The 15,286-nt window shown below is 33.4% G+C and overlaps 1 pseudogene across 1 annotated transcript; it reads right to left on the reverse strand.

Moving 5' to 3' along the window:
• Positions 1-3,600: 3,600 nt before the first annotated feature.
• Positions 3,601-5,286, reverse strand: LOC149559733 (1-aminocyclopropane-1-carboxylate oxidase-like; annotated as a pseudogene). Its single transcript, XR_016363621.1, has 3 exons — positions 5,096-5,286; positions 4,747-5,000; positions 3,601-4,334 (listed from the first exon to the last, which is right to left on the reverse strand). The product of XR_016363621.1 is annotated as a 1-aminocyclopropane-1-carboxylate oxidase-like (transcript).
• Between the last annotated feature and the right edge of the window lie 10,000 nt (positions 5,287-15,286).

A 15,286-nucleotide genomic window follows, 5' to 3' on the forward strand; every position in this document is an offset into this window, starting at 1 on the left:
ACATGCACATGCACACACACAAGCACACGCACACGCACACACATGCACACGCACATGTGCGGGCATGCAGGCGCACACGCGCACACACACAAAGTGGGGTAAATTAGAGCCAAGAGATGGCAATATGCCACAATAAATTTGATGCTAATGTAAATAAAAGGAAATAGATAAGATAGAGCTCAAGGAGGATTATTAAAACTCATACTACATATAGATAGTGATAGGGGATAGAAGAGGGAAGAAGGGTAATTACACAGGTACATGTGTGAGATATGGTGAGAGATATGAGCTAGAGTTAGAGGGTAAATAAGGAGGAAGTGATGGGGATAGAAGGGACATGTGAGTGAGAGATGGAGAGAGGAAAATGTAATGTTGAGAGTAGTGAGGGGGGAAAGCACATGTAAGAGGTTAATTAGGAGGAGAGGGAGAGAGGGGGAGAGGATGAAGAATAGAGAGATGGTGGAGGGGGCAAGGGGGAAGGAAGATATAGGGAGGGGAGGGAGATGGAAGAAAGGGAGATGATGATGGGCAAAAATATGAGGTAGACAAAGGGAAAGGGGCGAGTGAGAGGGATAAGTTAGAGAAAGAAAGTGAAGATTCATAGATATTAGATAGATGAGAGATGTAAGATACATGTGGGAGTGAAGAAATATAGAGAAGGTGAGAGACATGAGGTAGAGACAGACGGTAAATAGAGAGAGGGAGGGGGGTGTTGAGAAATATTTTAGAGAAGGGGTGATATAAGTGGGAGAGGGTGAAATATATGTGATAGATATAGGTGGAAATTAGGGGGGAGATATGGTGAGAGGTGGGAAAAAGAGAAAGAAGGAGAAGTGGGAGAGGGGACATGAGGTAGACAAGGAAAATGAGGGGACAAGATCAAATAGATCACAAGAAAGGGTATCATTACTGTTCAAGGTAGATAGGTATGATGATGATGATGGTGTGTGTGTGTGTGTGTGTGTGTGTGTGTGAGAGAGAGAGAGAGAGAGAGAGAGAGAGAGAGAGAGAGAGAGAGAGAGAGAGAGAGGGTGTGCGAGAGGGGGGCATGTGAGAGAGAGTGAAATAAGGGGTAGAGGGTGACAAGTAGGAGGTAGAGATAAATAGATAATGTCTATATCACAAATAATTAAAGAAATTTTAAGGGTATTTATCTATAAAAAAATATAAATAGGTTTCTATTTTAGAAATGCATTTTTACTTAAACTAACCATAAACTATGTAAAATCAAACATTTAAGAATATGTTTATTAATAGTTGAAACCAAGCACAAGCTAAAATGAGGTGTAAGCACCAACCCATTTAATACTAGAAAATATTATGATTAAATTTCAGCTCATATTTGAGACATAGATATGATCCTTCCTCAATTTTATTCATGTTTAATTTACCAATCAAAAGTTAAATGCAATTATAGCTTATATTTCTCCCAAAAAAAATACATTAGCTATTTTAATAAGCTAATTAACTTGCAATCTCTAAATCAATTTAAATCTAGGAAGTTATATTTAAATAAGGAAGTTATGTAGAAGGGGAGTAGCTTGAGAGATGAACTAAATAAGAAAAAGAAAAATAAGGCCCAAAATAGATATAGACACTGATGTGGAGAGCAAGAGTATGATGGACAATGATGTATAGTGAGAGTGATTATGGATGGAGAGAGAGAGAGAGAGAGAGAGAGAGAGAGAGAGAGAGAGAGAGAGAAGGGAGTGGGGGGGGGGGGGTGGGGAGGGTCTACATTATAAGGGGTGGAGGGGGTGTGGTAATTACAGATTGGGACATGTGAGAGAGAGTGTAACAAGGGGATAAGGGTGAGGCATGAAGTAAACACTATGTGAGAGAGTGAGAGATAATGATACACGAGGCAAAAAGAGCAGATAGTAATAATAAGAGGGGACATGATAAAGGGTATGGGGGGGGGGGGGGAGAGGACATGAGAGACACGAGGTAGACATAGAAATAATGTGAGAGATAAAGAGATATGAGGAGGGGACATGAGAGTTAGATAAGAGGAAATATGGTGAGAGACATGTGCAAGAGATATTGTGAGAGATAAAGATACATGAGTGAGAGATATGGGGTAGATATAGAGGGTAAATGGGGGGAAGAGATTGTGAGAGGAGGGAGAGGAGAGACTTAAAGAGATTAATGATGTAGGGAGGGAGAGAGATGATGTAGAGATAAATGGTAATAAAGACTAGGATGTGGTAAGTAGGGGTAGAAATAGGAGAAAGGGAGAAACGAGGGAAGGAATAAGGTAGAAAGAGACAACATCAAAGGGGAGAGAGATGAGGTAGAGAGAAAGAGAATAATTAGGGCATTGAATGGATGGAAATGATGATGGGGGAGAAATTTTGGAGAGAGAGAGAGAGAGAGAGATGACAATTTTAGGAGGAGGAGGAGATGGAAAAAGGGGTGGGGAAAATTGTGGTAACTAGGGTCCAAAAAATAGATTTAGATGTGATAAGGAGAGAAGGAGAGAGGGGGGATGTGGGTGATGCATGAAGTAGACAATTTGAGAGAGGGTATGACATAAGGATACATGAGAAAGGTAGAGTAGACAATAATAACATGAGGATATATATATATATATATATATATATATATATATATATATATATATATATATATATATATATATATATATGGTAATTAGCAGGGGGAGATGGTAATATGTTGTGGGAAACAAGAGAAAGGGAGTAGAGGGGAAAGAGAAAGAGACAACATGGAGAGAGAAAGAGAGAGATATGAGGTAGAGAAAAAATAGGATAATTTGAGAATTAGAGAGAGAGAGAGAGAGAGAGATGGGATAATTTGTAATAGAGTAATTAGCACGTGACACATATGAGGGAGAAAGAGAGAGAAGAGGGCCCAAAGGGTGAGAGAAATTGGCTATGGATATATGGTAATCAAGAGGAATAGATAGTGAGAGGGGGAGGGATATAAGATAAAGATGGAATAGGAGAAGGAATAGGGAAGAGATGTGATTAATATAATAATTAAGGCATAGGATAGATGGACATGGTAATGAAGGAAGGAAGAGAGGATAATAGTGATAAGTTGGCAGGGAGGGAAGTGGGGCTTAAGTCCCACTACGACCTTTGGTCTATTGCAAATAATTATCTAGCTTTAAGGATAAAACTAATGCTAACACTGATGCAAATGGAAACTCTAATTTCAATCGAAAGTTTAATTCTAATTACAAGAATAACATTTTTTTCATAGTAATTATTATATATGTGGTGCTTTAAAAAATAAAATCAAAGGGAATCTATTACATTAAGCATATTTTTTAATTGAACATATAAATTATATAATGTATTATAAAATATATTTTATAATTATTATCTATTCCAGTAGATTAATAACAATAATGTCTTTCATTCTTCTATCGCGAGTGCTACTAGCTTATATATATTTTATATATAAAATAAGCAGAGAGATATCCTTCTCGAGGCTCCTATTTTCATAATCTCACTTAGTTTAATAGGCGCCTTGAGAAGGATATCTCTCAGCTTATTTTATATATATAATATATATAAGCTAGTATAGGTTACATTGAGAGAACAATCATTCAACAAATGAACTGGAACACTCTCAGGAAATCAACCAAGATGGCTATTGCTTTCAAATTGAACCTATATTCTACACGCCAAATATATTCTAAATAGTTAAAAAGGCGTTAAATTTATTGACCATGTTTTCCATCCGTATGAAAACTGTTAATTCAACCCCCCCACTGCTTTGAAACGAGGTTCCTTTTCTTCATATTTCTGGTCAGAGTAAATCTTCATGTAGTCACCAAATGCGTACTTTGGATAAGCAGCTAATTCAAGAGCAGCATTCCCATTGGCTTGTGCAAGGAGCTGAGGTGCAGGGCTGACTACTGCATTGTATGAGGGATTATAGAAGGATGCCACTGATAATCGGTTTCCATCCTTTGTTGGGAGAATTCTATGCCATGCACTCTTATACTTCCCATTGCTCACTGCTTCTATCTGATCACCAATGTTCACAACAATTGAGTGTTGCATAGGTTGCACATCAATCCAGCTGCCATTGTTGAGAGCACTTGAAGGCCAGGAACCTCATCATCTTGGTACAAGAGAATAAGGCCACCTGCATCTGTATGAGCACGGATTCCCTTTATCAGATCTGGCCTTGGGCATGGAGGATAATGGCTCACCTTGGTGCCAAAGAATGGCTCCTCCTTCTTCTCCCCTGCAAATACCCGTTTCAGATATTCTCTCTCTAGTCCCAAGCTTTCACATATTATTTCCAACAATTTCTCCGTCAGATTGAATATTTGGCTGCGGAACTCCTCAATTATATCCCTGTAGAGATTGCAAATATTAATGTTTTAGATGTTTGCATTGAATTAAAAAGCCTAATCTGATTCTGCTATCCTAGATTACAGGAAAATAATATGTACTAAAGTAAAACTACATGAATTGATTTTACTAATTTTGTTTGTAAATTGCTAATGGAAATTATATAGAAAGATCAAATATAACTTAATGTCCAGCAGTATAGATTAGAATTGATTGATATTGTATCAAATGAATTAAAAAGCCTAATCTGATTCTGCTATCCTAGATTACAGGAAAATAATATGTACTAAAGTAAAACTACATGAATTGATTTTACTAATTTTGTTTGTAAATTGCTAATGGAAATTAAATAGAAAGATCAAATATAACTTAATGTCCAGCAGTATAGATTAGAATTGATTGATATTGTACGTACTTGAAATCTTTGGGTTCTGAAGGCCAAGAATTTTTCTCTTTCATCTCGTGGACTTGGAAAACATCTTCCCAGTCCAAATTCTCAATCTTCACAACATTATTTCCCTTTGCTTCAGCCTCAGCCTCAATCGCTTTGTTAAGTGCCCTTACTGGTGTAGAGTCTTTGAAGTTTTTCTCTCTGTTAATCTTATATTGCTGTGAACATGCCTCCTTCACACGGTCCAGAAGACCATGGTCAATGCCATGGTTTGTAATCTGAAAAAATAAACCAGTTTATTCAATTTCAGCTTACCAATCACATAATTTTGTAATGAATGATTTATGGTTTAATATGAAACAAGCATAAATACCTGAAAAAATCCGGGAGATTCACAAGCCTGTGCGATTTGAGCCATAATGGCTTTCCTGTCTCCTCCATCAATGTTCTTCACATCAATCACTGGAATACCCATTTCAAAAATCCTCGAAATCCAAAAGACAATCAAAAGCTAAATAAAGCTTCACAACTGGGAAGATAGATGAAGACTTGCTAATGTTTGTAACACTGAGACCCTATTTATATGGTAGAAAGAATTCAATTCACGTGTGAAAATACTAATTTAATTTTACCACGTCTCTGTGAAGTGAATTTGCTGTTCAAGGTATATTGGTTGAGGATTAGACCCGAAATCTATATCATTGTGCTTATCGTTTAAAATTCAAATCACACGGCTTAAATCTAATTGCTGTTCGATTATGATTCTTGATTTCTCCGACTGTACTCCAATAGAATTTGTATGTTGACGTACTTGAATTGAGGATATACATTTGTTTATCGTCTGAGAGGGACATCATGATCTGTCTGTGACTCTGACGGCAAAATATCACTTTTTCACCAAGTTAAGCTTTCGATTTTCACGTTTCTGTCTGTTTCGTCTCAGAATTTTGTTTTGCCTCTTCTGTACCGAAGCCGCCCACGACGTATTCTCAACGATTAAATATTCCTCGCGAGCGTTATTCTTGTGTTATATTTACTCTGGAGGCGTTCCCTTATTTGAATGTGAGGAGCTAAAAAGTAACATCCGACGGTGGGGAATTGTGGATAGCAAATGGCTGCCATTGAGGCGATTTGAAACGTAGATTGCTTATCACCTTTTAACTGTTCTGGGTTGACATTTATTTGTACGTTATTTTAAAATAATCATTTTGATGTTTTAAACTAGGGGCTTACCATTTCAACGGGCTTATCTACAGTTTTTAATGTCGTCTTCTTTGAAAAAAAATTCATCTTAGTCGTTAGGCTTATCTACAGTTTTTAATCGCGTCACGAATGGTAGGGGGCCTAACCACGCATTAACTTTGCTTTAGGAGTAAGATATGACATCGACAGTAATAGAGCATGTAAAAACTCATCGAAAGCATCTTCTTGCTGCAATTAATATGCTTATGCATTGTTCTTTTCGATCTGTAAAATTTCTGTCAGTTTGCTTCCATTTGATCCATCTGACTGATGTTGGTGCTCCTGCCTTTCATTCTGGAGGCGCAAATCATTAAATGTCTGACTATTACAAGTGATTATACCCTACCCCTTATAGATTGTCAATAATATTGGAGATACTCATTTCTGTGTGAAATCTATAAGACCTGTTTGCACTTGGCGATCGTTAAGTCTACAGCGGCACAAATTGTTTTACGTGATAGATTTAAGTCTTGAAAAAAGATCGCACATTTGTCTCCTACTCCGCGCGGCTTACACATCGCACACTAAGCTTTGACCTGCTTAGTGTGGTACTGTGGGGTCCACTCCACACCCCCGTCTCCCATCTGCTTCTCAATGTTCAAAGTTGCTCTGTAAGGCCCCGTTTGGTTGGGGAAGATGAATTTTTGGCATAACCAGGTTATCTTATAACCAGGTTTTCGAAAACCTGGTTTTGTGGTTTGGAAAGCCAATGGTCCGTTTGGTTAATGCGGAAGATGAATATACAGTGGACCCCACAATATTATTAAAAAAACTGTCATAAAATTCAAAACTTGGTTTTAATTTCGAATTCCACCTTTTTACTGGAAGAAACTTCTTCCAATTTTTGACTAAAATTGGAAGATGAAATTGAAAACCAGGTTATAATTTTAACCAACCAAACACCAAAGTTTTTTTGCAAAACCTGGTTTTACTCCTGATAACCCGGTTTTGGCCCTTATCTTCCAGCAACCAAACGGGGCCTAACGGTGAAAGGAAATCGTGACTATTAAGTTTTAAATCCAACTACTCCCACCCATTATTCATTAAACCATTTAATTGCTTTTGTGTCCCGCACGTTGCACCACATGTCTATGTTTCTTATTTCCTTCATCATGATTTCAATTTGTTTGACAAGGGCATTGTTCAAGTTTTTTCCCAGATAATTCAAGGTATGTAATTTTAAATCATATTCTCCATTTAAAATTCTTGTATTCCAAATGAATTGCATAAACATGTTCTTTAGTTTAAATCTTTTAATTTATATTTAGAAACAAATTTTACTGACATTGTAGTTACTATAATTATATGACCTTGATTTAACTACCAAACTTCAAAGCAACTTTTATCAATGTAAAGACAAATTAGAAGTAGCTTAAATTATAATCATTGCTTGTTGTTTCTAATGCAACACTCTACAAAAACATAATTAATTTATAATACAAAATATTTCAGAATCATGAAAACCATTTACATGTTGAAGAAATTTTGAGATAGAAATTTGTATGTATGGATTAAATAAATAGAATTTAAAACACCTCTAGCATGCAATTTATGAAAAGAAACAATAACAAACATGAATGTAATATTCAAATCATTCCTAGAAAAAAAAAGTTGAAAATCATTCCTAGAAAAACAAAGCTGAAAATAGAAAAGAGAAAATTGCTCTTTTCACTGGTAAAAAAATTACAAATTCATGGCGTTTAGAGGAAGTCTCCATGATATCAAATCAAAGAAGACAAAGTGAAAACAATTCATCATCCATTTCATCTTCTCATCACAGGGAGTGAAAATTGCTTTAAAGAATATCCCCAGATTTAATACCTCAAAATTGATTGATTATCAAGGTTCAAATTGTTTGACAAAATACTTGATATTGTAGTGGTTGAAGGATATAGAATTATTCTTAAACAAATATGGCTTGCTCTTACAATCAGGCCTATGAATGGACATGACCATATGATAACAAACAATTTGGAAGACAAAATGACAAGATCATCTTATTCTTTGACACACAAAATTATTGCAAAGTTTTTCTAGTTCACAATAGCTATGAAGCTTTATAGTAAAAAATGTTTATATAGAATGGCTTTCTATTTTCTACCATAGAAGGTAAGAAGTATTAATGATATTAAGGGCAGCTGAATATTGACAACAAATGTGAATCAATGCAACCAATTCAACTATAGTAAACTAGAATAATTTTGCCTTTTCTAGCCTATTCGAATAACTTTTTACAAATTGAACCAAGCCCTTACCCACCTTGTGATATTACATTATTGATTAGAATAGAGCTTATTAGAAACATAAATTTATTGATGTGAGCAAGTATCTAATGTTTTGGGTGTGAGTACAAAACATAGCAAAGACTTTCTATACTAATTAAGCTTGCCTCAAAATCTCTTTGACCCACTACTCTACAATTGAAAAGTGAGGATTAAGGTTAAACTAAATGAATTTAAAGGGAAAGTTTGTTGGACCACACTTCACTTTTAACATTAAGGTGTGACAACATGATATTAAGAATCAAAAAGGGTTATAAATTAATGATAGATGAATAGATTAAAAAACATGAGACATTTGAATTAGTTAGATTACATGTTACAACATGAGGCTCTTTTTTGTGCAATACTTTCTTTTGTTTTTCCACTACCTCCATGGTGGTTGATAGTGTTGGCATGTTTACCATTGCGCCAAGTATTATATATGTATTGCATGCTTTGTTATGTTATCAAAAGTGTATTGATTTTCTACCAAGTGTATTATACCATGTCTGGTTATTTTCTAACTAGATTCTAATATTGTTTTGTTGTATATTAGATGGATGTTGTATACTTTCAACTGCAAAGTAAAAGAGTGTCTATAATAATTTGTTAATTATGTGTATTATTAATATGAAGATTATTTATGATTTTCGTAGGTATTGGTGTACATTTGGACTAGAGGATTATAAAAAAAAAGATGTAACACCATTTGATCCTTCCTCTATTCCCAAATCAAGGAAAGGTAGTAGACCTGGTCAGAAACATACACAATGTGGTTGTACCTATCATTTTAGCACCCAAATCATGGTTCATAGGCCAAACCATGTATTGATATGGTGCCACCAAGTTCAACATGTGAACAAGAGTGACATACCTTTTCATGGTCAAATGAAAAAAGCATTTTTTGGATCAAGGTCCTTCTTTGCACCATTTATTAGTAAGCAATTACATCAATGGGTCGATTCATTGCTATTACTTGGTATGCCTGCAGATGTAGTGCATAAAAAAAAGAGCAAATGGTGCATGAAAAGATGACAATATTTGAGGGTCAATCTTCTAGGGATGAGTTTCTTACAATGAAAGATATTGCAAATATTGATCACAAAATTAAGTCATCAAAATATATGTATGATAGTAGTGATGCTCTTTCAGTGCAACAATGGGTTTTGGCAAACCTTGACAAATGGTTTGCATATCAAGAGTATAGTGCCACTATTGATGGAGATGGAGAGGTCTCATTTGTGCTAGGGATTCAATCACCAGAGAAACGTGTTTGGGTGCTTCAATATGGCCATAATAATATATTTTCCATGGATTCTACATTCGGTATGAATGTGATGAAGGTATATAGTGTATTGCTTTGTAGATTTAAGTTTAGAGTATTTACACTCATAGTATAGTATTGATACATTATTTTGATGTCTTATGATAGTTTCGATTCTATACAATGCTTGCATTTGATTCAAAGAATATGGGGGTGCCCATGGCATGGATTATAACCAGATCTTGTGCACATGATATCACATATTGAATGTACATTCTTCTTCAACGAGCTCACTTGAAGAATATCAATTGAAAACTAAATGCATTCATGGTGGATGATGCAGCTATTGAGATCAAAGCTATTAGGTATATTTTATTTATCATTTATCCCTTTTAAATTTTTAAAAATATTTCAATGCCTCTTGTAATATAAAATTTGACACTAAGTGAAAGTATTAATGATGTAGAGAAGTGTTTCAGTGTGATGTATATCTATGCACTTCGCATGTTAGGCATGTGTAGGTAAAGAAATTGATTGCAAAGGTCAAAGATAATGCAATTAGACAAGAGATGTTTGATAGACTTGGATTTATCATGCATCATTCAAAAAGTGAGGATTCAACAAAGAATGAGATTCATAATTTTATTGAGGACTTTAAAGATTCACAACTATCATTTGTTGAATATTTTAAGGAGCAATGGTATAATAGATTTATTATGTGGGCTAGATATTTTCATACACTTCAACATGCAGGACAAGAGACGAATGGTGCCATAGAGTCTTACAATTCACACTTAAAGAGATGATTCTTGAAAACAATTGAGCATGCTACAAATCATCATGTTGATTGGTTGGTACATTGACTATCAACACATGTTTATGTCTATTATTGGTGGGTGCAAGTTAGGAAAAAACATGGTTTCTATAGGAAATTTGATATTGAGAAATTGGAAAATACATCTTGGGTTCACCCTATATAAATTTTGGATGACCATGTTATATTCAATGACACTAATGGCCACATAGCATGGGTGACAAGCGAAAGCAATCCCAATTTTTGATATGAAGTGTATAGCTCCTCACTTGGTCTATCTATGTGCTCTTGCAAATTTTTGATACAAGGATACATGTGTAAGCATGTGATGAAGGTTAACTTGATGAGAGAAAGACAAAGGCAACATCTATCTAACAACTTAGGTGTAGACGTTGATAATATTTCCAATACAATTGGTTCTATAGTAGAAGGATGCTCTAACAGTCTCTCTAATTATTTGGTACTTAAAAAATATTGAGTATTTTATTATATTGATATACAATTATTTGCAAACTACATGTTTTGAATTTTTAAAATGTGTTGCAATATGAATGTAGGTAACTGATGCATTTGAAGAGATTGTAAATAATGAAAATTGCCAACTCTTGGAGGATTCTTCTATGCCGATACAAGTGAATTTATAACCACATCTTTGCTATTCCAATTTTGTTTATTTGGTTATATACTTTCTAAAATATGTTTAATTATTTTTTTAGACTATTGAAAGTAGACGTTAAGTTGCACTAAAAGAAATGAGGCTACAAATAACACAAGATTTGGACAAGTTATAAGAAATTTCAACTCACACATGTGGTTTGGCAACACTTACTTTCATTAATAAGAATTTAAAGGACTTGTCAAATAAGCTTGAGAGTAGACACGTCTCATCCCAAATTGGATTAGACCATCCAAGTGCAAATCCATTTTGCATTGTACAAGATGGGTTTGGTCACACTATTCATTGACAAAGAGACTTGATTGAGTGCATGAATGTAAGGAAAAGATTGAGTATTTCCAATAGAACACCTATGTTTCCACAAATGCCATAAAATTGCAAGTGTCAAAATTGGTTTGATGATCTTGATAGGGAAAATGAAAGAGATGAGGAACAAATGTAGATCAATAAACATGATTTTGATATGTTACGCACATGTTTGAAATTGTTCAAGATACTATTATAAGAACACAAGATTTTATTGACAAACATACAAGAGTGTCATGAATTTTTTTAGCTATTTATTTCAAAAAATTTTAAGACTTTGAATGCTATAATGTTATTTTGGATGTTAAAACCACAATATTTTTATGAAAATCCAATTCTCATACTATAACTACAAAGATAAACTTTATTATTACTTGCAAGTATGAACAAGGGCTCAAGAGGATTGGAGACAATGAAATAGATTATATTTTATATGTAAATTATTCTCAAATTTCAAAGCTTTTACATTGTTTATATCCCTATTTTAAGAGTAACTAATCAACTAGTCTCAAAGAATAACAGTCACAATTATGGTCTCCTTCAAAATTTGGAATTGAATTTTTTTCCTTTAATATCTTAAATATTATGATTCTTATATTGAATCCATTTTTATCCATGGGAGTACAAGAAGAAATTTTCATAATGTATGTTAATAGTGAGTAATGAGAATGATCTTGTAAGAACCTTATAAATCTAATTTTGCATTGGATTGTCAAATATTTTTTGTTGAGTATTGTTAGAAAACAAATATGTCATGTACGAATGCATTTTAATACAAATTTTAGGATTACTTGGCATGCAAATGAAATACTATTGTTGTTGTAAGTCAATTGGGTAGTTATACACATAGTATGTATAAATATGTTTCTATTCATACACTATAGTTTTATGTTATGAAATTGATTCATCCTTTTATCTACCCTTTTATGTGGTCTTTCATTCTTTTATGGAGCATTTTGTTGAGAATTTAATATCATGGTTTGACTAATAAGATGTCATTAATTATATGAAGCTAATAATTCATTAAGATAGAGACACACAATAGGATTGAATCCGTTATCATCTCAGTTTTAGACATAAATTTCAAATTCAAATTTCATTGTTGGCATGGTTGATTTGTAATTCATTTTGTTTGTCAAATAAATATCCTGGCTGAAATATGAAAATTCCTTGTATGTTGAGGTTGTGCTATCAGCTAATACAATACATTTTTTATGCTGTTCCTTTCATTCCTAATTTAATCATATGCATTTTGGTACATTGACTTCATTGAGATCACATTCAAAATAGTTCTATTTGGGGGAACATGTGGGCACATTTTGAAAATCAATTCCAATAAAATATTTCCATTGAAACATATTTCCTAACTCGATTATAAAATTTTAACTTGGATGTCAAACAAAAAGGATGTGGCCAAAATACCCACTAGATGCTATGCAGGAAACTCAAGGCCAGAGTAGGAGCAAAGTTAGGACAGTAAATTTTTTGATGATAAAATATTTGAATCTATAAAACCTATTTCAAAGAAATATTCTCCTATTAATCTAGTTTACAATGCAATTTGAATCACTCAAATCTGATATTTTATGAGAAAGTTATACCAAAAATACTGATTGCTGTCCCAAATCTGCATTGCCAAATCTCACAATTCCCACCTCTTCATTGACATGTTTTACTAATAAATTCTATTGTATTTAAGTTAAAATTATATTTGATACAAGAAAATTTAACATAACTCTATCTTAATTGGTAATATCTTCAATCCATCTTTAAATAAAAATGTTGTAGTCAATTTTATGACTATTTGTCTAGATGTGAATTTGAAAACAACACTAGCATGTGTGCTGCTCCTTGTCTTATTTGGTATATCATTCTAATACATATTAAAAATGTGTTTCTAATAGATATATATCTCTAAATATACTTTCCTATGGCTTTGGAATTACTCAAATTGGGTTTAAAATGAACTTTTATCGACAAAACACTATACGATAGTTTAAAGCTACCACCATTTTTCAGTAGGTAAAATTAAATTTGTTTGTATCAATTGTCCATGGATTTTTTAATACTTACCATTTGTGATCTTTTTATATTTATAGGATGTAGAGAGACAAATCATATCTCTTCTTCCATGACCTCATATTTTATTGCACATGAGTTCTAGTTTTTAGAGACCTTGATATATAATTTCTTATTTTCACTCATAAGAGCCAATCTTTGAGTTCTTATAGTAGTATATGATTCCATTAAATATGGTGTATATCATGCCAATTTGTACAATTGAATGTTACCAGATAATAAATTAACAAAAATCTTATGGAATTCTAGGAGAAGGGTCGCACATTGAGCAAGAAGATCGAATTCAACAACATTATCAATAGCTTGCATTATTGCTAAACTTTATGAAGACTTGCATGATAGAAAATGATGGAGATCATATGTGTACTACTTTAGACACATCATTTGCAATTAAGAAAAAAATCATATATGAATTGGATCAGATTTGACCCCTTAATTATTGTCCATAAAAAATGGTCAAGGGATGTAATGCTCCTAATTGACACAAAAAGATGTGAATGGTGAGCTATTAGATTGGGCTTTCCCCTTTGAAACTCAGCCAAGTATGAAAATTTTCATTAAAACCATCACATAGATAAATTACAAAGTAAAATATATCCTTAAGAACCATCTCATGTTGAGTCCTTTTTTATTTCATAAGTAGATATCTTTGTGGTCTTAGTCATAACTCTATGAGCAATCACAATGTACGAAAAATCAATGTCAATACTATTAAAAGACACATGAATCATTATTATAAGTTCAAACATGTAAAATCACTATGGTGAGATCAATCATAAGATAAATATACCACAAGTATAGTGGAGATATGATATAGTGATATTATGTCCATTAGAAATCATAATGGCGGTCACTACTATGATAGAATTTTATGAAAATAATATGTTTAGTACATGTAATGTCATTATTTAGAATGTGCACAAATAGATGCAAATGGATCCATGCAATTATTAATGCTTAGATAATAATAGCGATAATGATAGTCATGGAGATACACAAATCATGAACACTACTTATCACTTTTAAAATAGTGATAAAGATTGTTAAATTTTAGTGAATGAAAAATGGCCATATTGACCCAAAATATCTAAGATTCCATAGGATTGATCTTTATCTACAAAGTGGAATTGATCAATGATAAAATGTAGGAGTTTAATATTGAATTTCATGATCTAGAGGCTCACTCTTAAAAATCTCCTTCCATTGGATTTATGATCCAAATGTGGGTCAGAACCAGGCTGTGTATGCTTTGATGTTAACAACCAAATGTGGAGTATGATGTTTGACCTTGTCAATATATTTTAAGTATTTAAGGTAGGTATACATATTTAAATCCAATTCATGCTCTAGTGTTGTTAATATACATATCTATCCATTGATGACACATTTAATTGTAAGATTCTAGTTATTAGTTATTTAAGATAATGCACTTACCATCACCTATTAAGGATATTGATGGAGTTATTACACTGGGAGACTAGAAGGTGGATCAACCTACGAGCCTACTAGTAATGTGAAGTTATTTCTTGGTATTGAACATCCAATAATCTATTAGCCACTAGTAATATTCAAATTGTAGACATCCCAATATTTTGTATCATTACTATATTTGTTTAGGCCATGTTACCAAAGGGATCACTAAAGCTAGGGTAAAGCCTCACACCCTTTGGTTCAAGACAACATCAATCTTAACAAGAAATTCAGTTAAAGATTTTACCTAAGTGGAAATAGGGGACAAAAAAGAGAATAGTTTGGGAGACAAACACATCCAATCAAGGTGTGACATCTTTAGATATGTAACATAATGGAGACTTCTTACTGCAAAATGGAAATTCACAAATGTTTGCGGGTACCTTTGGAAATCCTATAGATGCATGGTGGATGAGATGGAGTTTTCTATTAGACCAATGCAAAGTCTATAG

This window comes from Cupressus sempervirens, chromosome 4, assembly GCF_028749045.1.
Source record: "Cupressus sempervirens isolate cs-2001-9-10 chromosome 4, ASM2874904v1, whole genome shotgun sequence".
Lineage (NCBI taxonomy): Eukaryota > Viridiplantae > Streptophyta > Pinopsida > Cupressales > Cupressaceae > Cupressus > Cupressus sempervirens.